Source organism: Oryctolagus cuniculus, chromosome 12 (assembly GCF_964237555.1).
Source record: "Oryctolagus cuniculus chromosome 12, mOryCun1.1, whole genome shotgun sequence".
NCBI classification, from domain to species: domain Eukaryota; kingdom Metazoa; phylum Chordata; class Mammalia; order Lagomorpha; family Leporidae; genus Oryctolagus; species Oryctolagus cuniculus.
The window spans coordinates 35,111,324-35,138,530 of NC_091443.1; the positions used below are offsets into that span (position 1 = coordinate 35,111,324).

The 27,207-nt window shown below is 37.7% G+C and overlaps 1 long non-coding RNA gene across 1 annotated transcript in view; it reads left to right on the top strand.

Annotated features, from left to right (window-relative positions):
• Window positions 1-27,207, top strand: part of LOC103351201 (uncharacterized) — a 112,953-nt gene that overhangs the window by 67,066 nt on the left and 18,680 nt on the right. Inside the window, exon 3 of the long non-coding RNA XR_011380465.1 lies at window positions 12,166-12,204. This is a non-coding gene — a long non-coding RNA (uncharacterized lncRNA). The remainder of the gene's footprint in view (window positions 1-12,165; window positions 12,205-27,207) is intronic.

Genomic DNA, 27,207 nt, shown 5'->3' on the forward strand with positions numbered 1-27,207 from the left:
CCAATGTGGGAGACCCAGAGGAAGCTCCTGGCTTTGGATTGGCGCAGCTCTGGCCTTTGATGCCAATTGGGGAGTGAACCAGCGGATAGAAGACCCTCCCCCTTTCTGCCTCTCCTTCTCTCTCTGTGTATCTCTGACTTTCAAATAAATAAATCTTAAAAAAAGCAGTAGCCAGGACTCAAACCATCACTGAGATATGGTGTATGGTCTCCCAAGTAGAACCTTAACATGGTTAAGGCACATGGCACATCCCCAGATAATTTTTTATACATCCACATCAATCATATCAAAGAAATGAATAATATAACACTCCAGAAAACTTAATTAGATCAAATTTGTCATTATCCTTAACTAATAATGTTATTATCACTTCCATCATTAATCTTATTTTACAAAGTCATACAAAATTATCAATATATTTTCTTTTTAAATTTATTTATTTACTTATTTATCTCAGATATAGAGACAGGCAGAGCCCCCATCCTCTAATTTAGAACTCAAATGTCCATAATATTGGGACTGGGCCAGAGTGCATTTGGGACAGAAGAACTCAATCCTTAGCATTTTGAGCCGGCACCGTGGCTCAATAGGCTAATCCTCCACCTTGAGGCGCCGGCACACCGGGTTCTAGTCCCGGTCGGGGCGCCGGATTCTGTCCCGGTTGCCCCTCTTCCAGGCCAGCTCTCTGCTATGGCCAGGGAGTGCAGTGGAGGATGGCCCAGGTGCTTGGGCCCTGCACCCCATGGGAGACCAGGAAAAGCACCTGGATCCTGGCTCCTGCCATCGGATCAGCGCGGTGCGCCGGCTGCAGCGGCGGCCATTGGAGGGTGAACCAACGGCAAAGGAAGACCTTTCTCTCTCTGTCTCTCTCTCTCACTGTCCACTCTGCCTGTCAAAAATAAAAAAAAATAAATAAATAAAAAATAAAAAAATAAAAAAAAATAATAAAAAAAATCCTTAGCATTTTTTCAAATATCTGTTAGCTATTTGAATTTCCTCTTGAAAAATGTCCTAATCAAGTCCTTTTCCCATTACTTAACTGGATTGGTTTTTTTGTTGAGTTTTTTTTTAACTCTTTATATATTTTGAATATAAATCCTTTATCACTTGCATAGTTTGCAAGTATTTCTCCCCATTCTGTTGGTTGCCTCTTCATTTTGCTGATATTTCCCTTGCAGTACAGAAGATTATTAGCTTGATGTAATCCCATTTGTCAATTTTGGCTTTGATTGCCTTGCTTCTGGAGTCTTTTCTAAGAAGTCTTTACTTATGCCAGTGTCTTGCAGGGTTTCCCCAATGACCTCTAATAATTTAATTATATTGGGTCATAGATTTAGGTCTTTGATTCATTTTGAGTAGTTTTTTGTGTAAGGTGTAAGATAGGGCTCTTTATTCATACTTCTGCATGTGGAGATCCAGTATTCCCAGCACCAGCTGTTGAAGAATCTGTCCTTCCTCAGGAATGTATTTTGGCTCCTTTGTGAAAGATAAGTTGGTTATAGATACATAGATCGATTTCTGGAGTTTCTGTTCCATTACATTTATCTCTGTTTTTTTTTTGTTGTTGTTTTTGTTATTGTTGTGCCAATGGAGTATCAATTATTTATTTATTGAAAAAAACTCAATTTCACTGATATTTTTGTATTGCCTTTTTAAAATTTTGTTTATTTCTTAAATTTTAATTTTTCATTTCTCCTACTAAATTTGGTTTTGGTTTGTTGTTGTTTTTCTAGATCCTTCAGATACATTGATAGGTCATTTGGTGCCTTCCAGTTTCTTCATGTAGAAACCAATGATATAAACTTTCCTCTTAACACTACTTTTGCTTTGTCCCATGAGTTTTGATATATTGTATTGTTTTCTTAATTCATTACCAGAAATCTTGTGATTTCTCTTTTGTTTTCTTCTATGACACACTTTTCATTCAGGAACACATTGCTCAGTCTCCATGTGTTTGTATATGATTTGAAGCCTCTGGAGTTGTTAATTTCCAGCTTCATTCCATTGTAGTCAGAGATGGCCTAGCATGTGGTCTATACTAGAGAAAGTTCCATGCACTGGTGACATGAACATGTATTCTACAACTAACTGTAGGATGAAAAGTTCTGTAGATACTAGTTAGGTTCATTTTGTCCTTACTGTCAATTAATTCTGGTTTTTCTTTGTTGACTTTTCTGTCTAGTTGATCTTTCCATTGCTGGAGGTAGGGTTTTGAAGTATCCAATTACTGTTGTATTTGAGTCCACGCCTCCCTTTAGATTCACTTACATTTCTTTTAAATAGCCAGATGCCCTGTAATTGGGTGCATATGTTTATAAAAGTCACATCTTCCGGAACAGGGCCGTGGCTCACTTGGTTAATCCTCTGCCTGCGGCACAGACATCCCATATGGGCGCCAGTTTCTAGTCCTGGGTGCTCTTCTTCCAGTCCAGCTCTCTGCTGTGGCTCAGGTGGGTAGTGGAGGATGCCCCAAGTGTTTCGGCCCCTGCACCCACATGAGAGACCGGGAGGAGGCACCTGGCTCCTGGCTTCAGATCAGCATAGCTCTGGCCATAGCAGCCATTTGTGGGGTGAACCAATGGAAGGAAGACCTTTGTGTCTGTCTCTCTCTCTCACTGTCTAACTCTACTGTCAAATAAATAAAAATAAAAATAAAAAGTCACATCTTCGTGTTGCATTGATTCCTTAATCATTACATAGTGCCCTTCTTTGTCCCTTAGCATTTTTTGTGTTACAGTCTATTTTGTCTGATATCAGGATGGCTACACCTGCTCTTTTTGGTTTCTTTTAGCATGGAATAGACTTTTCCATCCTTTCCCTTGCAGTCTTCAGGTTTCTTTGTTGATGATATGTGTTTCTTGTAGGCAGCAAATAGATGGGTTTTGGTTTTTAATCCATTTGACCACCTTGGATCTTTTAACAGGAGAGTTGAAGCCATTTAAATTTAAGATTACTATTGATAAGTAATGACTTGGCCCTGCCATTTCTTCATACATTTCCTATTTACTTTGTATTTCCATTGTACTTTTACTGGGAGATTTTCTGCCTTCAGATTCTCTCATAAAGATGACAGTTTCTGAGTGAAGCACAACTTTAAGCATCTTTTCTAAGGCTGAATGAGTGGTGACAAATTCTTTCAGTTTCTGTTTGTTATGGAAGGTCTTTATTTCACCTTCACTCATAAATGAGAGCTTACAGGATACAGTATTCTGGGTGGACAGTTTTTCTTTTTTATTAATGCTTTGACTGTGCCCCTTCCTTCTCTCCTAGTCTGTGGGGTTTCTGATGTGAAGTCAGCTGTGAGTCTAATTGGAGGTCCTCTGAAAATAATTTGGCATTTATCTTGTGCACATTTTTGCATCTTTTCTTTATGTTTTACTGTTGAAAATTTGACTACAATGTGTTAATGTGAAGATATTTTCTGGTCATGTTTATTAAGGGTTCTATGTATTTCCTCTATTTGGAAGTCCCTTTCTTTCTCCAAATTGAGTAAGTTTTCTGTAATTATTTCACTAAATAGTTCTTGTATTCTGTTCTTTCTTTCTATGCCTTTAGAAACTCCTATGACCCATATGTTGGGTCATTTGATAATATCCTATAAAGCCCAATACTGTTTTTAATTTTTTTCCTTTTCTTTTCTGACTGTAAAATTTCCAAAGATTTGTCCTCAAGCTCAGATATTCTTTCTTTTGCCTGACCAAGTCTGTTAAGGCTTTATGCCACATTTTTATTTGATCAATTGATTTCTTTGTTTGTAATATTTCATTTTGTTTTCTATTTAAAATTTTAATTTCACAAAAAAATTTCATTCATGTAATATATGGATTTTGTTTAATTCATGGATTTGCTTCTGATTGCTTTTGAATAATCCCATGATTAATCTTTTGATTTTTTTTTGGAATTTCATCAAACTTTTCATCTTCACATTCTAGTATTGAAGGGTTATTGTGTTCTTTTGGAAGCATCATGTTGTCTTCCCTATTCTTGTTTCTTAAATTTCTGTGTTTATTTTTAGGTTTTTGTGGAGATATTTTTTTTTTCTTTTCTGATGCCTTTTATCTTCAGGTTATGTTTCTGTGGCTTAGTGGCATGTCTGCTCTTTCATTGAATACCCAGAGGCATGTGCTTGGTATGGCCAATGATCTGTGGTCAGTGCTCCAGGGTGAGGGAAGTATCCAGGGTGACACCCAAGCTGGGCATTGTAGATCTCTTGTTTATCTGGTTTAACAGAGGTCTGTTGGCAAAGTCAAACCCTCACTTCCTCTCTTCCAAGGTGTTCAATGACTGGGAACTAGCTGACAGTGGTTGTAATATTCATCTGCAATGCCACAAGAACCACACAATAGATTTGTGCAGTCCTCAGTGTGAGCAGGTATCCTGCCAAAATGATCCACCATAGGCAATCGGGGAGCTCTGATCATGTGGAGCTGCCCAAAGCAAATGTCCAGAGACCCAGGCACATCCTGTGTCCTCCCACACAGCCACAATGCTCCTACAGTCATGGGATGCTGAGGATCCACTCCACCCCCACTAGTTTGTCCCATCCGCAGAGGCAGAAACACTCCCAGAGCCAGCTACCTGTGAATGAGCTGCCTAGGCAGTTTAAAGCCCAGAGTCTGTGATATGTTGGGAGGCAGGGGGCACCTCACAGTCCTACAGGGGTGCCCAGTCCCCTCTCAGTCCTCCTGCCCAGACAGGCTTCTCCTCTAAGCTGGTTGCTAGGCCTGCAGACCCAAGCTGGTGCAACTGTTATGTGTGTTCAAAATGGCCAGTGGGATGGGCTGCTGCAGTCTGGTGTCACCTCACTCTCCAAATCTGGCCCTGACGCTCTTGGTCCTGTGTTGTGTCTGTGCTCATGCTGCATGCCCATACCCTCCACACAGGTCCACAGCATCCCTCTTCTTTCTGTGGAATTTTTACCCTAACTCTTCCCTGAGATACACTCTTTCCACTCTTTTAAAACTATCATCCCCTAGCCTACAGTAGTAAGCTCCCTCCCTATTCTGCCATCTTGGAATCATCCTCATCTGTATATACTCTTTTGAAGCTGGCTCTTTTACTCAGAACCTTATTTCGGGGTTTCTTTTGGTATTTCATATAATAGTTGTTTTTCTGAATTTCAGGCTATTATAAATAATATTGTTAAAAATATTCTTATTTGAATATCTTTGCATTATAAATATAAAAGCATAATTCTCTTCATTGTATACCCAGCAATAGAATTGTTAATAGGCAAATTTGTAATTATAGTGGATATTTCTAAAAACTTTTCCAAAGTTGCATCAATTTTTGCTCCCTTTAGCTGAGAATAAGAGTGCTAGTTCCTCACATCTTCATCAACTATTGTTCTTAAATTTTCTGTTGGGTTATGGAATTATTTAATATTTTTGAGTTGATTTTTCATGTGCTTATTGACCTATTTGCTTATTCTTTCCCCAAACCACAAAATTTGCAGTACTTTAGCCATACAGAAATTTTTAATAATCAAGTAATTTAAGTCTACTAACATTGTTCACCTTCATCAAGACAGCGTTGGATCACTTTAGCTCTTCTTGGTCAAGTGCCCTGCCATATATATTTTAGAAGCAGCTTGTTAATGTACACACACACACACACACACACAACTACTATGGTATTTATTGTGACTAGATTTCCTATATAAATTTGGATGCATTTGATATGTGTACTACTAAATTTTTAAAAATGGAATTTCTAATCACCTCTACATGTTGTCTAAATGTGCCCAATTCTCCGAACCACACAGAAATGAAATCATAAATGTAATGTTGTATAACTTCTACCTGCAATATTGTATAGAATTGAAAATTGAACCTAACTGTATATTAGGGTTGTAAAGATTTGATTCATGCTTCAATTACTAGGTTCAAAAAAAGAAAGGTTGTACAGATGCTTAAAACTAAATACTTGCATAGTAATAATATACTCCAGATTGTTTTTGCTTTTTCTCCTTCCCTTGGTTCTCCTTTTCTTTCCATCTGTTCTTCCTCTTATGCTTTCTTCACTGTAAAAAAGAATAAGGAACTAGAAATCAGATAGTCCACATTGTAATCATGACAATATCTTTAAAGCACAAGAGCAATTCATGGACCACGTAGCTCAACTGCCTGATTCAAATGCTTGCTCTAACACTGACAGCTAAGGAAATTTTACAAGGTATTTATTCTATTATATTCTCTACTTCCTTTATCAATAATAGAAGTAACAATGGTAGCAAAAATTGTTCTGGGGGTCAAATGAGTCATACATATAAACTGCTTGAAGAATGCCTGCCAAATAATAAGCATTATTAAGATTTTTTATTATTATGCTGACACATTTTTGGAATGCTGATTTTAAAAGTGAATTAGTCTATGAATATATGTCAATGTGATTGAATAAAGAAATGTGATGCAATAGTAAAACTTAGCCTTCATTCTATTTTCCAGAAGAATTACCACTAGTCAAAATTATCTTTTGTACATTCGTCTTTATCCAGTATTAGAACAATTTTGAAAACTATCAATAATTTCACTACATATACATGATACTTTTTATATTATCTTCTCTCTTTCTAAGACTACTTTCTTAACAAAATCCAAATTTGAAAAGCTTTGGCTCTTGAGTTATAGGCCAATGTTCTTGAGAAATAAAGGGATATTGGTTCAATTACTTCTATCACTAACTGTAATATGAACTTATAATAAGTTCAGTGGAGGATAAGAAACAATTTCAGCCATCTGATGAAATTTGAAAGTCATAAATTTTAAGTCAAAATGAAAGATATATTTGAGTGACAAGGAATGAAATTTACATCTTAAAAGCCTGATATGAAAACTCTAGACATAATATCAAACCTTCTATATCTTTAATCTAGTTTTAATGAAACCTTTAGGATAGCAATTTCTCAGATGTTCTAATATAAATAAAGTATTAAACACCATGTCCATTAGCAAATGCTTTATACTCAGTAATGTGTATATATAATTGGTCACTGTTAAAATAAAATTTAAAAATATTACCCTTATAAAATTTAAGATAATGTATATATTAATTTACATATGTTTGCTAATAAATTTCTTAAAATATTCTTTAAGAAGGAGCACTCAAATATGTTACAGTTTGGGTATGGTGATTGTTTAATGAATAATTATCCAGAATTTATTCTAAAGATAATAGAAATTTGAGCAGCAAAGTCTAAAATTATTCTACTCAATAGAAACAAAATGGAAGTCAAATATAATTGCAATATTGTGTCATAGAAACAAAAATAGAAAATATAAATGTATGGAAGTAGTATTAATTATATATTTAACCAGTAATATTCAAAGTATCATTTCAACATGCATTCGATATAAGAAACTGCTAATGAAATATTTTACATTCTTTTGGGCTTTTGTTTTGTCCTAGGGTTTTGAAATCTAGTATACCTTAATTATAGTATACCTTAATTTGGAGTGAATTCATTTAAATGCTCAATAGCCATATGTGACTAGTGGTTTATACATTGGACAGTGCAGGTCTAGACAGTATGAGAAGACATGTGAGGTAAATGCAAATAATGGTTGCTATGTTTTCATCTCTGACAATAAATAGTCCAGATTTTGTCATCTGATTATTGACTGAGATTTTTCTAGCTCTGAATGACAACGTAACATATATTCTCATATGCAGATGTTTTTTGTTTCGATTCACTGGGATGAGACGTTGTACATTAGAATGAGCCATATGGAAATATTCCAACAAGCTAGGACACTGAGTTCTTAAATTCCACTGAACTTTCTTTGGCAGCAAAAGCAGCCGAACATCTGCTCCACATGGAGTCTAACCTCTGCTTCTTAATGGCCTAATGGCCTCTCCAATAAGAGGCATATTATAAAACTTGCTAATCATCCTCAGGATCTGTACCCACCACATTTTCCTTCTTCTTGATCTATAACTAGAGTCAATTTCAAGCAGGCACCAAAGATTGAAGACAAAAGGTGACCCTTGTCTACATGTGATGTATAACAAAATAATCACCAATTGTTAATGCAGAAACGTAGGCATCTTAAGGACATGTGATCAGAGTGTAATCAATATAAATTGAGTCACAATTATTTTTTTAAACTTTTATTTAGTAAATATAATTTTCCAAAGTACAGTTTATGGATTACAATGGCTTCCCCCCCCCCATAACTTCCCTCCCACCCGCACCCCTCCCATCTCCCGCTCCATCTCCCATTCCATTCACATCAAGATTCATTTTCAATTATCTTTATATACAGAAGATTGATTTAGTATATATTAAGTAAAGATTTCATCAGTTTGCACCCATACAGAACAAAGGGAAAATACTGTTTGAGTACTAGTTATAGCATTAATTCACAATGGACAACACATTAAGGACAGAGACACAATTATTGACATAGATCATAAACACAGATTCTGGATTCAGTGACTAGACTTGAGGCAGGTAATGGTGCTAACAGATTGTTTGCATGGTTGACTGAGTTATTTTTCCAAAAATGACTTGCAAAAAATTAAAATCATAATGTCAGAAGGGAGGTATCCAAAGGCTTAGGGAAATTGAAATAGTACAGTGAATTTACTCTGTAAAACCTGCTCATCTCACCCACGTGGTATGTCTGCTTAGGGATGTGCGGAGGGCATTCACCTTACCAAGTCTGGGAGAAAGACATGAGGGAAGCCATCACACCACTGACTAGCTCAGTGGAAGTTCTTCTGAGTAGGTCCAGAATTACAGTAGTGTCTGCCATATACTGGGAACCTAAAACTCGGTGGAGATAGTGGAATTATGGAACATCAGCGGCCATGTAGCAATAATCAATAATCAAGTAAAAGGTGTGCTTAGTGAGCACAGTGGACAGTGACTTTGAGAAATGGATTATACACGTAGACAATGGTCAGACCATATATGAAGACAGAAATCTGACCCACAGCTGGCTACCAGCCCAGGAAACCTACCCCTTAGTTACAATAAGCAGTCCAGGAGGACAAGCTGCAGTGAGCCAGACTTGAGGAAGATAAACTGTTATCTATACTAACAAACCAGGCAGCTCAACCTCAACTTCTCTAACAATCAACCCAATCTGTTCAGGACTTGACTAGTAACTGATGGATTCTCTAGTTTTTGTCTCAGCTTCTAAACTTGGAGCATCCAGAGAAAGCTAAATGAGCACTACTGACCAATTTTACAAGATGCCCGGCTTCTAGTTAGCTCCCCTACTGCACTCCAGTGCCAACAGTGTTCAAACAGAGCATATCTAAGATTTCTCCCTTTCCACTACAAAAAGCTCTCCTACTCTTCTGCTTGCCCTTGATTCTCTGCCAAAACATAAATGATGGTGAGTGGTTCTCTTGCTACAGTGAGTTCTGAGTAAACAGACTTTTATCATTTGTTTGGTCTTCTTTTATTTCCACAAAGCATAGTGTTGTTTAGAATAATTTGATTCTCAGAGACTTTTGGCTTTGGCTGATTGATCATGGTATCCCCAGAACTACACTAGTTGGGTAGCATATGCGAGCCAGCTCGATGTGTTTCAGCAGACAAGCCTCAGACTAATGAATAAAATTCTGATTTGAATTGCCAAAACAGTTACTCATCGCTCCAATCAATTCTCATACTTAAACCAGTTCAGAAATTCCGAAGAGGAATCCCTGATCCTTTACAAAACAGCAATGCAATTCTGACAAATATTTGTCGTTAAACTTCCTCCAGCCTTCATTCAAGGGTCAGGTGGTCCTTTATTTGTGATTCTTTTTATTGAAATAAATGAAATACATATTTTAATTTGGTAAGCAATTTTATGTTTGACTATGGTAAAGTAATTTTTCTTGTTTTGTATATTCAAAAATGATTCAGTCTTTAAGATCCAGGAGAATTATTTTTAGGCTTTCTCACTTCTGGATATAAAACAGGAAACAAATAAGTAGCACTAAAATGTGAATTATATTTCAGTTCACAATGTAAAATATTTCATCTGAATTTTAGTCAGTAAATGGATATCTTTGGTTAATTTTTTATGTTGTGTACTATTATAACCAAGAATTAAATAGTTATCTTAAATGAATAAATTTGTAGCATTTTTATTATCTTACTATCTCACATCACTAGAATTTATTTTATTACAACATTGGCTTGATATAACAATCATTCAAGTTGAAATGAAAGAGGAGCTGTTTTCCTAGGAACATTATCACTTCTGTATTTTCTGCAGCTCAGTATTTGTCAAATTTCATTCAATACCATTAAGTCTTTTCTTGCTTTCCTGAGCCATATAACTTGAATGGCCTCTCTTCATTAAATTGAATAAGAGTGCAGATTTTCAATCCCATGGAGAGATTCAAAGCTATCTATATTTGCTACCTTTTTTATTATTATTTCCTCAGGGTCTCATTTGGCACAATCTGGTAAATCTCAAAGGCCAAAAGTGATCACTTCAGATACTTTCTGATTCTAAGATAAAAGCATACTTGAAAGGGCCATGTAAGAGAAAAAAAGGCCAAGTCTGGGAAGGTTAGAGGAGTTTTCATAAACTCACTTTTTCAGTATCAACATCAAAACTGCGTTTCATTTTTGTTTTTCTTCCTTAGTAGAGAATCTAATTTACTAAAAAAGTTTCTACATACCCAACTCTCATTTTTCTTTTGGATTAGTTTCTGAAATTCTTCCATCCATTTCTATGAATCAAATCTTGTCTTCTCTTAGGAATCCTCTCACAGTTCTTCTCTTTATGTGTAGCCTGGCTCTTTCTTACCCTCTTCTGATTGTTTTCTTTCCTTGTCGCTATCATCTTCTCTTTTCACTGCTCCTGTTAAGTTTAAAAAAATCAGAAAGCTATTGATGTCACTATCTTTCTCCTGTCACTTTCATCAGAAAAAATGGAGTTCCAATGTGCAGCATCCAGTTGCTTAGCAACACTATTTCCAACATCGCTGCCAGGATGAAGAGTGTGAAACTGGGTCTGCTAATGTGACTGCATGAGAAAAAAGAGCATGGTTTGAGTGGAACTAGGAAAAATAAGCCCTGAAAAATTCAACAAAACTTGGATATAATGAATGCAGCGAATGATGAACATTTTCGACTGAGAGTTTTCTCTTTATCACATGACACGTCACTTACAGGAAAGTTCAATATCTAAAGCAACACTTTAGGAGTTATGCAGTGACAAATGCTGACCTGCTTGTGTTCCTCAAGTTACTACATGGCTCAGTTGCTGTATTTTTATATATGTATATATGAAAATACATATATATATAATATATATGAAAAATATGTCTGTTTATACCCACAAAGATGTACTTTATGAATGTCTTTAGTACAAAATAAAGTAAAAAATGTTTAATGATTATGTCTTTCCAAAGTTTATTATCGTTATTTATATTAATTAAGAACTCCTGGTTTTGCTATGTTTTTAATGCATTCTTTTGATTTTCATAGCTTGATTTTAATTCTGATACCTCTTTATCTGAAATATTGGCATGCTTTCCCCATGTTTGGTATCTTTATAGTTGTATTATTTTCAACAACAATGTTCAAAATTTGTATTTATATGTTTGAGAGGCTGAGCTCTCTTCTAGTTCATTCCCCAATGCCCCCAGTAGCTGGGGGCGGACCAGTCCAAAGTAAGCAGCCAAGAACTGAATTCAGGTCTCCTTTATGGGTGTCAGGAAACCCAATTATTTAGTCATTACAGCTTCCAAAGTTTGCATTAGCAGGAAGCTGGAGTCAGGTGCCAGAGCTGGGTGTAGAAACCCAGAACACACACGTGGTATATAAGTGTCTTAATTGATGAAACGATGCTTTAACTACTAGGCTAAAACGTGTGTTCATCCAAAAAACAAAGCAAACCCAACCAAAACCCAAATCCTTATCTGTTTTACATTTATGTTTTTCATTATTATGTGTTTGGAATTGGTGCATGATTGAAAGGGTGTTAACTGAGATCATAATCAAAGTAATAAAATCTGTATGTATTCTTTGAATAACAAGGCAAATATTTAAACATCTTATTTTGCCACTTAAAATATTCTTTATGCTTAGTAATTTAAGATTCTGCCTTTTTCATAGTTATATATAATCTTGCAGAAAACTACTTGTAAATTTATTTCACAACCTTTGAGAAAAGATATAGAACTTGAAAATGTTTTTTTTTTTCCCTTAAGGGTAAAAGTGATATGAAGAGAGGACTTCTGGGGAATAAGGTATGACTCTTGACTAAAAATAACTTCTCTGATATTTACTATTTATAAGTAATTAAGATTAACTCTCAGTTGTCTTTGCTTGAAAATTTATTTAGAGTATGGCAGAGTGGTGGTACTTCAAGTAGAACAAGTGTCTAGGAAGCAAACAATTGTCAGTCAGTGGAGGATTCCATAACACGGTCTTTGACAGTTTTATAAAAGTTACATCATGAGCAGATGGTCATTCCTACTGGCGGGGGGAGAATAATAAAAAGTGTTTTCCCATGCTACCTGCCCTGTCCTCATGCTCACAGAGTATTTTCTATGGCTTTTACCCCTGTGAGTGTGATCTCTGTGTAACACAGTTTGTGTTTCAATGGGAATCTTAAAAATACAAGTTAAATTTTCAGAAAGGATTTTCCTGTACTTGGGAAGCATTTTGTATCAAAACTGGAGAGCCAGTTCCCACAAACATGAGTCAACCATGATTTAGTGAGAACTTTTGTTTTGATGAATGTTCAAAAGAAGCACACTGTTGAAGATGACTAGGGTATGTCACCTTGGCTTTGCAGAAGAGGACTTTTATAATAAGATGTCTTCATGTATTTGGTCTTTTTCCCTGTACCTGATAGAATTTCTAAAATATTTAGGAATTTCCTAGGTTAATAAAAGTGTTTTTTTTATTTTAATAAAATAGCCTTAGGATTAGGCTAGTCACAAGAAAGGCTGAGACCTGATTAGAGGGCTGGAATGTTTTTCCTCACCCCTACCTCTAAGAAGCGGAAGACTGAGTTAATCACCAATTGCATGAAACTGCCATTAAAATACCCAAGGATAGATCCAGAAAACTTCTGGATTGATGAATACCTGGAGATGCTGGGAGGGTCACGTACCCCAAGGGGACATGCACCCCCACATACATCCTTTTCCTTGCTGTGTACATTTTTTCCATCTGGCTGCTTTTCAGTTGTATCGTTATAATGAACTGCTAACATTAAGTGCAGTGTCTTCCTGGGTTCTGTGGTTCATCCTAGCAGATTATCATGCCCTAGAAGCAGGTCAAAAGAACCCTCACTTTATGGTTGATCAGTAAGAGAAGTATCTCCCAGGACTGGAGATTCATGTCTTTAGAGGAAGCAGTGTTATGGGACTGAGCATGTGACCTGTGTGGTCTGCACTAACTACAGATAATTAGTGTCATAATGAACCGAATTGTACAACACCTAGTTGTCCAGAGAGTTGGCAAATGGGTTGACATGGCAAAAAATCTGCGCCTGTGCTGACAAAACTGTTGTGATTAAAACACCTTTATGATTAACACTATAATATCTATGACTCTGGAGCCAGATCTCCTGGGCTAATATCCTAACCACATCACTTTCAAGTTCTGCATTTTTCAACACTTTGCTTTGTTTGGTGACTTAATCTTGTATTGTTTAAATTAGGGCAGTAATATGTCTCCTTCATAGGATTATTATGAAACATAATAATGAAAAATGATAAGAGTTATATCTTCTATTTTGTAAATCATAATCAATGTTATACACTATTATGATAACAAATTGATACCATGCTTCTAAGGACATTCATCTAAGCCATCACATTAGAAGCCTTTCAATTTCCTAACTGTCGAAAGAAAACTCTCTGTTGTTTCTGTATGCCTTGTATCAATTTTTGTTCTGGAATATGTTTTTAAGGATATTTATATAGCAAAAATCCATGGGAGCTAGAAACAATCCCTTTCTTAGGAACATTTTTTTTCCTGGCTAATATGTCTCCCTCTTATCAAAATATGGGCATTTTCTGGTAGTTCCCTTAAAAGATTGGGGTTTCCTAAACTCCAGATTCTTCGGCTATGACACATATCTGCAATAAGTGCCATGCACGTGGATCACATAAAGATACAGAAATCATCCTGCTTGTGGCAGGATCCAGAAATCTTGTGTACCCTTCCAGCATACATTTTCTGTAAATATATCAGATATGTTACAGTTCTTGACACTCACTCCTATGGGTTTGGCAGAAGTGAGGGAGGGTCTTTTGTCCATAGAGTGTATGACAAACAGTAACTGGAGTAGAATGTATTCGTATTCAGCAGTCACTTCCTCTGCACTGTCCATGGCAGGCGTGTACTTTCCCCTAAAATGACTTAGTTTTTGTTTGCCATGTGACTGGCTTTTTGTGAGTTGTGTGAACAGATGCTTTCAGGATGCTTGTATGAGTTGGTTTGATCTCTACAATGTCATTTTCCACCATGGAAAGGGCATGCCCAGTTCACTCTTGGACCCATAATGTGGCATGAAGTTAATGTGAACTCAAACTTTGCCCTAGAGTGAAGTGCAGCTGCTCTCAGCAACATCACCTGAAGTCATTCAAGCACCGCTGAAGAGCTGGCAAACACACCTGCAGGAGGAAAATGTTTGTTGTCGAAGCCACTAAGATGTATGCTCACACTGAAAAGTGTCTGATAAGCCTGAAGCAGTGGATATTGATTCCAGGAATCACTAGATCACTCTGATATTTCAAATATATTGTCACCTAACTACAATTATTTTTATCTGTAAGATCAAAACTCCCTCTATGCAGAAAAAGAGTAATTGGAATATGATATTTATTTGCTAAAATTATCAGAATAAGGACCTTAGCACCATTTTAGTTTGTTCAAATATGCAAATTACTACCTATTTTTACTGTGTGAATGAGACGACAAGAGGATTTCAGGATTGTTTATATCACTTTCCACATCTCCTTTCACCAGTTCAGAACTCAAATTTAGAATCTTAAAATTAATTTCCACCAGTATCTTTTTTTTTACATTTATTTAATGAATATAAATTTCCAAAGTACAGCTTATGGATTACAATGCCTTCCCCCCCATAACTTCCCTCCCATCCGCAACCCTTCCCTTTCCCTCTCCCTCTCCCCTTCCGTTCACATCAAGATTCATTTTCAATTCTCTTTATATACAGAAGATCAGTTTAGCGTATATTAAATAAAGGTTTCAACAGTTTGCACCCACATAGAAACACAAAGTGAAAAATACTGTTTGAGTACTAGTTATAGCCCATGAGAGAGTATTTCAGGCATGGAAAGCCAAGACACTCTGGCAAAAAAAAAAAAAAAAAAAAAAAAAAATCTAAATGAAAGATCGCTGCGAGTGAGATCCCAGTGAAAGAACAGGTCATCAAAGAAGGAGGTACCTTTCTCTGAAGGGAGGAGAGAACTTCCACTTTGACTATGACCTTGTCTAAATAGATCAGAGTCAGCAAACTCAAAAGGCTTCCATAGCCTTGGCAACTCATGACAAGAGCCTAGGGTGATTACTGATGCCATAAACAAGAGTGTCAATTTGTTAAGTCAACAACAGGAGTCACTGTGCGCTTACTCCTCATGTAGGATCTCTGTCCTTAATGTGCTGTACACTGTGATTTAATGCTATAACTAGTACTCAAACAGTATCTTTTAAAATATACATATTGTATTTATATAATTAGCATATTTCTTCAGAAAGCAGTTGTTTTTATTAGAAAACAGTAATATTGCATGCAAACAAAATTTTACCAACATTTTCTAGAAATACATACATATATATATATTTTATGCATAAAACACAAACATAGAAACCTCTATATTTCTAACTAATAATTGTTGGAAATAATGACTAACATTCACAACATTTTTGGCCAGATATTATAGAAATGTCTGAATCAGAACCCTGATGAGCAATTCTTCTTAGGACTATGGAGGTGTTATGGAGACTGAATGCTTGCTCTCTTCATGTATTGAAAAGCTAACTCACAATGTAATGGCCATAGAGACGAGGCCTTTGGGAGGTTATTAGTTCGTAAGAGTAGAGATCTCATGAAGAGGATTAGTGCCCTTATAAAAGACTCCAGAGAGAATTCTAGCTCTCTTTCTATTCCATGAAGATATGCAAGTGGCCTCCATAAGAACTTGACCATGCTAGCACTTTGATCTCAGACTTCCAGCCTCCAAAATTGTGGGAAATAACTGTATTATTAATGAGCTGTCCCCTCTAAGGTCCTTCATCATAGCGAAGTAAGATGGGGCCATGAATTTTTTGCAAGGAAATGGTGAGAAATGCAACTGGATCTTTACCTCAGATCAGTGTACACAGCTTGACACCACTCCAAATTCCTCTTAAAATCCCAGCATTTATCAGATTATAAATTTACTGAGGAGCTTCGCTTATGCTTCTCTAAGAATACAGAAAATATTCTGTCACTTTTATCTTTCCTATGACAATAGCACTGATTTGTGCTGCTGTCTGAGGCTACAAGAAACAAAGTACACGTGAGCTCCTAGAGCACAGACTACGACTCTCTCCATGGTCTCAGTGGTGCAAAGATGAGGCAACCCCTCTGTGCCAATCTGCAAGGCCCTTCATGTGACCAACGTTGTTTTTGGTTTTATGGCAATTTAGAGGATTCTGAAGACCATTTTCCTCAAAAGTAGCTTTGACCTCTGGAAGCAATGTTATCCTGTAATCTATGATCACTGGAAAAATGATCCTTAAAGTTAAATTTAAAATCTTTTGTGTGCTATAGCCAGATTGTGATTTTCATCTTGCATTTCCAATGTACTGTCTGTGGATCAGTAGCATGAGCAACACCCCAGAAATAAACAGTATCAGGCCCCACCCCAACTCTAGGGAATCAGAATCTGAATTTAGAGAAGAATTCTAAGTGATAGAATTACATTAAATTTAATGAATACTAGTTGAATAGACTTTTTTCCAGTGTCCTTGATCTGGGACTTTCCCACAACAAATGCTCATACTCTAAGTTGTAAGGTTCTCAGCATTATGCACTAGAGCTACAATGATAGAATTGTTTTTTGTTTTATTTGTGTTTGCTGTTATGGTTATTATTGGTGACATGCAGCTTATCATGTACTTGAAATATGGCCAATGTGTTGGAGGAATAGATTTTCAGTCTTATAATATTTAAACTAATGCATATTTAAGTTTAGACAGGCACATGTTGCAAGTGGCTACCATGTCACTCTTTGAGGGTCTGGACAGTGCAAAAGTATCTCATTGTTAATGGTAGAACATTCTTAGAGCCTTCAGGATATTTGAAACAAAATTTTAAAATAAGGTCATGAATGCAAGAGTTCAGACTGAGTTTGAACAACCTCCACCATCTATAAATTTTGTGATCTGAAGTAAATGCCTTGACATTATACCTCAATTTCCCCAACTAAAAGTAGACAAAGTAGACGTAAGTACTTACTTATTATTATAATAAATTAACAGTTAAAGTCTTTTGTAATAGTGTTAGGAACATAGTTGTACTCTCTGTATGTTTGGTTAATTAATAAGTATCCAATGATAACTGCTTTCTGTAGGACCACAATCCTAAAAGCATGAGTTTGAGCATTTTTGTAAATCCAAGGACCATATTCCCTCCAGAAATGTCTGCTATACATAGCTAATAAGACATTAATGGGAAAGGACACCATGTTGCAAAGAAATGCATATGAAAATCTTCAGATTTGAAAATACTTTGAGAAAGTTTGTGCTGCGGATGTTCTATCATCTGAATTGAGAATCGTTGCCCTGGAGGCCTCTTTAATTTGAAACTCCAGCAGATATATTAGCCTGCCCTGCCTAAACTATGTCAAATGGAAAAGACAGTGCGTGTAATCATGACAACCAGGGACACTTAGGTTCTGACATTAATCAGTTCTCTCTGTCGAAGGTCTCTATGGATACGTGCGCTGAGTAAAATGTCCAGGGAATATTTTTCAAAATGTTAAATATTGCCTAGGTGTAAGGCCCCAAATGATAAAACAAGATTTTAATTCTCATATACCAGATGAATCCACTTGTTTACTTGGGCTATATTGGCTTCAGTAACCTCTTTCATCGAAGTTCTTATGTTGGTGTTTGCTTAGTATATACGGTATGCAGAGTTGGGAATATGCTGAGTTCAAAGTATAGGAAGCCATAAAGCATCTGCCTAACTGGAATAAAGAAGTGGGATGTGTGTGTGTGTGTGTGTGTGTGTTGTACACATGTGATAGAAGTTATAAATAAAGAGAATAAGATAAAATAGAATGAGAAAGATAGCTACAAACCTTCCTTTGAAAGGAAAGGATAACCTTGAGCAGTGCCATTTCTACAGCTTGAAGCAGAAACAAGCCTTAGGTGAAAGTATATCCAAGTACACTTGACCTTTAAGTGGAAAACTGACCTTTGAAATGCACTTGATCTTGAACAGTAAAGGCCTTCCTTCTTAGAACTGTGTTAAAGGAAAGCAATGTGTTTTAGCTTCTACAAGAAGGTAAAAAAATACATTTTAGTCCTTTCCTATACCAGCCATGATGAAAAGCAGAGTCCTGAAAAATGACTTCAGTCAGGGGCTCTCTCTGGGAACTCAGCAGGGTACCTGGCAGTGGGCATCAGAGTCCCACGGCCTGGGCTGCAGACCCCCCTCTGCTTGGCTATGGACCACCTAAAGGAGAAAGACTAGGTAGAAGCCAGGTCAGCAAGAATGCCATGCCTCACTATGGTGTCTATTTTCTTATCTATGGTTGTGTGTGTGTGTGTGTGCGCGCGTTTCAAGTTTTGAATGTATAATTTTTACTCAAACTACTAATGTTCTGATCTTGGTGCCTTATTCTGCTCTCCTTAGTTCAGAGACAAATGAAGTGCAAAAACCACCAAAGAAAACAGTGAAACGAGCTGATCGATTAACAGTGCCAGAGAACATCTCATCAACTAGGTTATATTTTTGCGTATAACATCACATCTGCCTAATGGGCTTAGTTATATTAGATCTCCTGTGCTATTTAAAGTTTTTGGCTGGCTAGTTTATTTCTTTTTGCCTTTGATTGCCTCCCTTTGTAGTGGAGAACTCTGATGCAGGCTGGCCAGAACCAGAGCAGCACGCCTCTGAAGAGCAAGGCAAGGTCACATGCTGCCTGCAGGCACGGGGCCCCAATGTGTGACTCTTGGGCACAGTACCTGACCTGCTTGGGTAGACCATCAGAAATATTTGCCAGACATATTGTGTTCGTTTATCTATTGTTTACTTTACCTCTTTGAAAAGAGCACTGCCTACCAGATACTGTTTTAATCAAACAGAACTATTCTTGAGTAGGACGATTTATCTCCAGTCTCTCTTCCAGGAGAAAAAGAAAATCAATTGTTTTATGATTAACTTCCTCCTTTGTCATGTATTAAAGTATTGAAATATTGAATTTTCATTTTCAGTACAGAATTGATCCTAGTTCTCATTTTTTGAAACCAACATTTACTGTGGATATTATTAAGTTATCATTTTTAAGAAGTTTGCACTTAATTTTGAAATTAACAGTGAAAACATTCATTTACATAATTGTGAATTTCAGTGCTTCCTTATTAGCAATGGTCTGTTTTTCTTCCCACTTCTTTCTTTTTAACAAATTTACTTATTTCTCTTTATTTGAAAGACAGAGACACACACAGATATGCACAAACAACAAGATGGGGGGTGGTCCTCCATCTATCTGCTGCTTTACTCCTTGGTTGCCTGCAATAGCTAGGGGTGAGCCAGGCTGAAACTAGGAGCCCAGAATGAAATCTGAGTCTCCCTTGTGAGTGACGGGGAGCCAAGTACCTGAGACATCATGCGATGCTTTCCAAGAGGTGTGTGAGTGGGAAGCTGGAACTGAGGTGGAGGCAAGACTTGAGCCCAGGGACTCAGATATGGGATGTGAGTATACCAAGCAGCATTTTAACTTCTGCATCAAAGGTCTTTCCCTTTTCTTTCTTTTTGAATTCTGTTTTTTAGATACCAATTAAATGAGCAGATTTCTTATGTATGAGCATCTGGCAAAACAGTTAATGTTTAAGCTGATATTTGTGAAAGTAAATAATTTTGAATAGAAAAAATTGAAATCACTTGCATATTGCTAGCTTAAAAATTCATTGACAAAGTTAACAGCATGAGTAATTTTGGATTTTATAAAATAATGTTGTGTTTGTGGCATCAGAAGTGAGAATAATTGTCCATGCAGGTCTCCTGTGTGAGTGGCAGAAACTCAAATACCATGGTCATCATCCTCTGTCTTCCTGGACACTTTAGAAGGAAGCTGGATAGGAAGCAGAGTAGCCAGGACTCAAAACAGCAATCTGACAGGGGATGCCAGCTTTGCAAGCAGAATCTTAACCTACTGTGCCACAAGCACTGGCTCCAAGGGGATTTTTTTTTTTAATGAAAGGGTATTAAGTTTATAACCTGAAATATTTTCTTGCAGGATTTAATCTTGGTCATTGATCTTACTCCAAAATATTATTACTAAATTATAGTGAGATATGAAAAACACCTGATCAGAGGATCAGAGGCAGTAAAATTTAACTTCCTTGTTTCATAGAGGAGCATATGCAATAAAGTCACTGAGTAAAATTTTAGTGAAAATTATGACTTCACAAGTTTTGAACAGCAACACAAACCAAAGGTAAAGGAGAAAATAAGACAAGTTAGGAATTAGACCTTATGAAAATAATTGAGCAAGAGAAATCCAGGGCCCTGACTTTGAAGAATGAAAGTTTAGATTTCTGGATGAGAGAACTCTCTTATATTTATGAAATTATTCAAGAATATCCAGTATAATGTGACAATATATTAATATAACATGAGCAGTAAGGGCAATCTGTCTTCCCAGATCACAGTTCTCAAATGATCTGTGATTTGGAATCTTTTTCTTCTTTTCCAACAGTGGGAGGAAATTTGACTCCACATTATTAGAATTTCCTCATTCATTTTCATTGTGATTATTTTCACAATTTTCTCTTTTCCAATCCACTAAATCTTTTCAGACCACATGATAGGTGTCCTTTAAGTTTAATGAATAAATAAATAAGTGGAAATGATTGTTATAACAAAAGAGGGATTATTATGGGCAATTGATAGATTTGGTGTTCATCTGATAATTCTGTGTATTATAACATTTCATAATGAATCTGATGACTGCTGTTATGTTAAGTGCCATCAATAGAATCTTAAACTTCAGTAAATTTCTAACTCTTTTAGGACAGAATATTAGTGATTCTTAAGTTTTTTTGTGTTTTTTAAATTTTTTTTTTATTTAAGAGGAAGAAAAGAGAGAGAGATGAAGAGAAAGTGAGTTTCCATCTGTGGGTTCACTCTCCAAATACACACAATGGCTGTACTGGGCTGGACCAAAGCTGGTTGCCAGAGACTCAGTCAAACTCTCCTGTCTGGGTGACAGGGGCTTAGTTATTTGAGTCATCAGTGCTAACTTACAGTTTCTGAATTAGTAGGAAGCAGGAACCAGGGACTAGAGCTCAATGGTAAAAGAAGAAACTCTGATAAAGTTAGTTGTCATCTTCATCACTAGCCACAAGCCCACTATCGTACAGGATTGTTAGCATATTGAGTATGTTAATCCTTTGTCTTTTTTATGTTTCAAATATTTTTCTAATTTGTATATTTTAAATTCTAAGTAATTAACAATGTTGGTATAAGTAAACTAGACATTTTATGTAGTCATTTATCACCCTCTGTTTTATGTTAATTTCTTTCTTACTTTTTAAAAGATTTACTTATTTGAGAGGCAGAGTTAGAGAGAGAGGGAAAGCCACAGAGAGAGGTCTTTCATCCACCAGTTTACTCCCCAAAGGGCCACAAAGCCTGATAGGAACTGATTGAAGCCAGGAGCCAGGAGTTTCTTCTGGGTTTCCCACGCGACTGCGGAACCCCAAGCACTTTGGCCATATTCTACTGCTTTCCCGGGTCATAGGCAGAGCTGGATCCAAAGAGGAGCAACCAGGACACAAATCAACTTCCATATGAAATGCGGGCGCTGCAGGCAGAGGCTTGACCTACTATGCCACAGCACTTGTTCCTATAATTTCGTATTTTTATTTTCCTATATAACTGAATTTTGTAACCAGTTTCTAATATCCTTATTTTTTGAAAACAAAAGGTATTTGATAAATCCTAAATTTAAAAAATAATAATCCATGTTTATGCACATTTTTGTTTCTATAGCATTTTAGAATTTGTGTCATGATTTGTGGTAGGTGTCTTTAACAGGGACTGTTTGGTGTCATTTGATATACAGTACAGATGGGAAAGTCATCTGCGGATGGCAAAGCTTACAGCAAACTCATATGTAAACCATCCTTGTAGCTGAGAACACTCATGTAAACTAACGCAGAACTATGAGATACGTTTCGAATGATTATGTTGGAAATCTGGGAGGGCCACTTAAATTGAGTTGACTTAATTAGAAAGTACATTCCTACTATGGTTTGTTTGTTTGTTTTGACAGGCAGAGTGGACAGTGAGAGAGACAGAGAGAAAGGTCTTCCTTTGCCATTGGTTCACCCTCCAATGGCCGCCTTGGCCAGCGTGCTGCAGCTGGCGCACCGTGCTGATCCGATGGCAGGAGCCAGGTACTTATCCTGGTCTCCCATGCAGGTGCAGGGCCCAGGCACTTGGGCCATCCTCCACTGCACTCCCTGGCCACAGCAGAGAGCTGGCCTGAAAGAGGGGCAACCGGGACAGAATCCGGCGCCCCGACCAGGACTAGAACCCGGTGTGCCGGCGCCGCAAGGCGGAGGATTAGCCTAGTGAGCCGCGGCGCCAGCCGTACATTCCTACTATGGTTTGACTCACAAAGATTAGTGTATTCTTTTTGCATTGGTTCTCTGTATCCTCCAACTCTTTACTATAAGAAATCCAACTTCCGGCCGGCGCTGCGGCTCACTAGGCTAATCCTCCGCCTAGCGGCGCCGGCACACCGGGTTCTAGTCCCGGTCGGGGCGCCGGATTCTGTCCCAGTTGCCCCTCTTCCAGGCCAGCCCTCTGCTGTGGCCAGGGAGTGCAGTGGAGGATGGCCCAGGTGCTTGGGCCCTGCACCCCATGGGAGACCAGGAAAAGCACCTGGCTCCTGGCTCCTGCCATCGGATCAGCGTGGTGCGCCGGCCGCAGCGCGCCGGCCGCGGCGGCCATTGGAGGGTGAACCAACGGCAAAAAGGAAGACCTTTCTCTCTGTCTCTCTCTCTCACTGTCCACTCTGCCTGTCAAAAAAAAAAAAAAAAAAAAAAAAAAAAAAAGAAATCCAACTTCCACCATCCACCATCCATTTATGAATTGTTCAATTTCCATATGCACAAAAAACGTGCTTTAGAATCATTAACTCTTACCCTGTGGGAAATAACTATCAACTAGAATTCAGTGCTTATGTCTAGTTCCTTTAAACTTAGTGTTACTTTTCTGTCTGTCCTCCCTCCCTCCCTCCCTCTTTCCTCTCCTCCCCTCTCCTTCCCTCCCCTCCCCTCCCCTCTCTTTTTTCCACTTGTATTCCTTAGAACAAAATTAAAGATAAAAAGTGCAATACATAGTCTTCCTGTACTGAGGAGGCACTACTTGTGGTTGATATTAGATTTAGGAAAGAGATAAAGGTTATATAGTTTGTAATTGTGGAGTAAGTCCACAGTCTGAGGATACCTGTGATATATGTAAATGTTCATCAAAAGGATTATACAGTTCATCATGATCTTTATAATCAGATGGACAAGATGATTTATGTCAGCAGTTTATTTATTCAAATACAGCAGTGCTTTCTTAATGAGATCATGAAACAAACAAAAAAATGCTTCATGGATGCATGGATTCAACCACAGTCAAAACTGATCAAATCACTGTCCCAGTTAGCTAGCACAGACAGCAATCCTGCTCTCTAATATAGCACCATGTCCCATGAACTAATTGATCAATTAGTTGAATGCTAATTACATTAAACACTTTGAATCAGAATCATATATTTGCCTCTAGAATAGACACATGGCATCAACTTATATTTCTATATCTGCAAACATACTTACTTCATCACCACCACCATTCCTGGATTTTCTGAATACTTTTGTTAATCATTATTGTTTCATACAGTTTTCCCCTGAGCAAGGAAATCTTTATCCAATTTAATTTGAATGTAATTGATTGCATCCCACAGCTTTCTATTCCTCCAGTCCTAGAAACCACTGGATATATAGATGTCTGTAATAGTCTAATAAGTCTCATTTCAGCATCAACCCAGAGAGAGAATATTGTGAAAGTCTGAGGTGCAACGTTTTTTCTGAAACAATGATAAACTTGAGTATATATTTCTTTTTAATATTAGGCACATCGTATATACTGCATTCCAGGAAATAAGAGGAAATAATAGAAGTGGCCCTTTTGTCCCCTATTTTTGCCTACTCTTTACATTTCTGACAAACATTTCTGCCACTCCGGGCTGTGGCTATCACAGCTTTTTGAGTCTAATAGTAAAGAACTTCCATCAAGAGACACAAAAAAGATTGGGCTTTCTGATCACTACTTAGTTTTATTTCCTCACAGCACAAAATAGGGAGAAATTATGTTCAAATGAGTTATGGATTTTGGCTATCAAGATCAAAGATAATTTTCATCTTTAAAATCAAGGATGATGACATGTAGACAAAACCCAAGGGAAATGATAAGAGCATCTTAGAACTTCCATGATTCTCCTACCTTGGTATTCTGTAACTTGTTTTTATAATCTCTGAATGTGAATTAATATTTTTAAAGATTTTGCTTGTTTATTTGAAAGTCAGAGTCACAGAGCGGCAGAGGCTGAGAGAGAGTGAGAGGTCTTCCATCCATTGGTTCACTCCCCAACTGACCACAAAGGCCAGAGCTGCGCCTGTTAGGAAACTGGCATGCTATGGCTGGATCTACACCCTGATTCACATCCTAGGCTCTATGTAGCCCCCACTGCCATTGCTGGAAGCCAGGTGGCCACATGGCCCAACTGCTGTTGTCAAGCTCCACCCTCATCCTAATGGGATTCGCTGCTCCTGCTTCCCTGCCCGCCCTGAATACATGGCTGTCTTGGCTCTTTTCTCCTGCTCTCTGCTCCCTGCTCTCTCTCTCTTCCCTCCTCTCTCTTCTCTCTCTCTCTCGACTCCTCTGCTCCTCTTTCTCTCTTACTCTCCTTTTCCCAGTTTGTCCCTCCCCTCCAGTCTGCTGGGTTTTCCCCAATAAACCCTTTCCCTTACTCTGATTGATGTTGGGTGTGTTTTGTGATGGCTAACAGTGCCTATCTGGAGCCAGGAGCTTCTTCTGGGTCTCCGACGTGAGTGCAGGGGCTCGAGGACTCGGGCCATCTTCAACTGCTTTCCTAGGCCATAGCAGAGAGCTGGATCAGAAGTGGAGCAGCTCGACACGAACTGGCACCCATATGAAATGCTGGCACTACAGGCAGCAGCTTTACCTGCTATGCCACAGCACAGGCCCCAGTGAATTAATTTTTAATCTACACTTTAGAAGAGATCTTGTCTCTAAAATGTAAGTGTAGAAAAGATTTGTTAAAACACATGACAGGGCCGGCACCGTGGCTCAACAGGCTAATCCTCCACCTAGCAGCGCCGGCACACCAGGCTCTAGTCCTGGTCGGGGCGCCGGATTCTGTCCCGGTTGCCCCTCTTCCAGGCCAGCTCTCTGCTGTGGCCAGGGAGTGCAGTGAAGGATGGCCCAAGTCCTTGGGCCCTGCATCCCATGGGAGACCCAGAGAAGCACCTGGCTCCTGCCTTCGGATCAGCGTGGTATGCCAGCCTCAGTGCACGAGCCGCGGTGGCCATTGGAGGGTGAACCAACGGCAAAAGGAAGACCTTTCTCTCTGTCTCTCTCTCTCACTGTCCACTCTGCCTGTCAAAAAAAAAAAAAAAAAGAAAAAAAGAAAAAAAAACATGACAGATGTGCAAATTAGGTCAGTTTAACCAGGTAATAAATAACATACAAATAACATACAATTCGGACAAAAAGCAATGAAAAGGCAAAACTTGACTTTTACAATGCATACCTTGATCCATGCCATGTTCTTGTTAGATCATAAGCATCTTGTTGGTAGGAATTGATGGTACTAAGTAAACATTAATTAATATAATTAATTTAATTAGATTTCTTCAGCTGGATTTAAATATTATTACCAGAGATTCACAAAGACTCAAGTACATTAGAAAATAAAATGCATAAAAGTTTGCTTCGGTATTTCACAGAATAAACTCAGATTACTCAGTCGTTGAGAAAAATCACATCATGTATCAGCATTTTCCATAACGGGATGGCGTTCTCTAGCGACTTACATTTGACGATCATCACATCCACAGTGGAATTAAAGGTCATCACAAGTTCAACAGTAGATTTGCTTACATATCAGCTGGAAATACTCTACAAACTTTATATAGTGCCAAAATTTCATTGATTTCTATTTTTTAATAAAGACAATTCAAAATCACAAAAATCATGATAAATATTACTTAGGAATAAGAGATACAATTGAAATATAAAGGTGCAAACAGTAACAATGAAACCCTAAACATGGGCTTGAAAAAGACATTCAAAAACACCCTGATTAAATAGTCTGCAGGTGGCAGTCTAGCACTGCCTGAGCCAGAAAAACCAGCTAGACATTGTGGGTCTCCTGTTACTAATTTCTCATAAAGGGACTACTTAATATTTGACTTTCTCCTTGTGAGAACTGAGTTACTTCATTTGCTAGTTATGGCTCATAAAACTTACAACAAATTGTTCTACAGTATTGTTACTCCTGAAAGCAAGTGTGTGTGTGTGTGTGTGTGTGTGTATTCATATTTATTTTTACTCAGATTTATTTTTTTTCAATAAATGACTAGGGTGGTGGGTAGTGTTGTGGAGCAGCAGGTTAAGCTGAGGTTTGTGATGCTGTCTTGCTATATAAGAGTGCTGGTGTGAGTCATGGCTACTCGGCTTCCAATCCAGTTTCCTGCTCATACATCAGCGAAAGGAGTGAGTGATGGTCCAAGTGCTTGAGACCCTGCCACCCATGTGGGAGACTTAAATGGAGTTCCTGGATCCTGCCTTTGATCTGTTCCAGATCTGGTTGTTGTGTCCTTTTAAGGAGTAATTCAGTAGATGGAATATCTCTCTCCCTGTCTCTCGTACTTGCTCTCTTTGTCTTTCTGCCTTTCAAATAAATAAATAAATA